This window comes from Bos indicus x Bos taurus, chromosome 3, assembly GCF_003369695.1.
Source record: "Bos indicus x Bos taurus breed Angus x Brahman F1 hybrid chromosome 3, Bos_hybrid_MaternalHap_v2.0, whole genome shotgun sequence".
Taxonomy (NCBI): domain Eukaryota; kingdom Metazoa; phylum Chordata; class Mammalia; order Artiodactyla; family Bovidae; genus Bos; species Bos indicus x Bos taurus.
This window is the reverse complement of record NC_040078.1, coordinates 19,602,337-19,603,230: the sequence shown is the minus strand read 5'-3', so window position 1 is coordinate 19,603,230 and position 894 is coordinate 19,602,337. Positions and strand designations below refer to the sequence as shown.

General features: G+C 49.8%; 1 pseudogene; it reads right to left on the bottom strand.

The window, feature by feature from the left end:
• Positions 1 to 393: 393 nt before the first annotated feature.
• On the bottom strand, positions 394 to 894 carry LOC113890459 (annotated as a pseudogene).

Here is an 894-nt window from a genome sequence, read left to right as displayed (position 1 = left end):
GCTCCAGAGCTAAGTTGTGTCTGACTCATTGCAACCCCATGTGCTGCAGCATGCCAAGCTCCTCTGTCCTCCACTCTCTCCCAGAGTTTGCTCCAATTCATGTCCACTGAGTTGGTGATGCTATTTAACCATCTCATTCCATGCCACCCCTTCTCCTTTTATTTATTTGTTGATGCTGCAAAAATCTTTATTGTTTCCATTTGGTCCAAGGCTTGAGAGGGCTCCAGAGTGTTAAGATGCTGCCTAGTGGCTGCAGAGAGAGGGCTTCAGGCAGAAGCCCTGATGTTAGGTGTGTGTGTGTGTGTGCTCAGTCATGTCTGACTCTTTGCAGCCCCATAGAGTGTAGCCTGATGTTAGGGGGGCTCCTCAAAGGCTGCTGGGCTTCAGAGGCTCCTAGTCATGGTTGAGGGTGAGCTTTTCAAAGAGATATTCACCCAACCCAGCCTGGGGACCAGCCGGCCTGCAGAGGTTGCTCACGTGGTCACCATCTTCTTGATGAGTTTCACCTCCTCATCTAGGAAGTGGTTTTCCAGGAAGTCACAGAGGTGGGGGTCTGCATGAGCAGAACCCAGGCCATGCAGATCTAATATGGTCTGGTTCAGGTTCTTCTCTACGAGAAGGGCAGCTTCCAAAGTGCCTTGGGTTTTACCCCACTCATCTTCAGATGATTTCTGCATGTCCAGAAAGAGGGGGTGGCCACTCCATTTGTTTTGCATTTTCAAGAGACTTTCCATGCCCTCACACTTCTCCTAGGCCAATTTGCAAAAAAATTGGGTCATACCCTCCAGAGCCACAGAGAGAGGTAGGAATAAGAGGCCCACAGATACATGTTGACCAGATGATAATGGCGGCCTCCACCTTGGTGGAATAATTCTGACAAATCTGGGAGCTCAT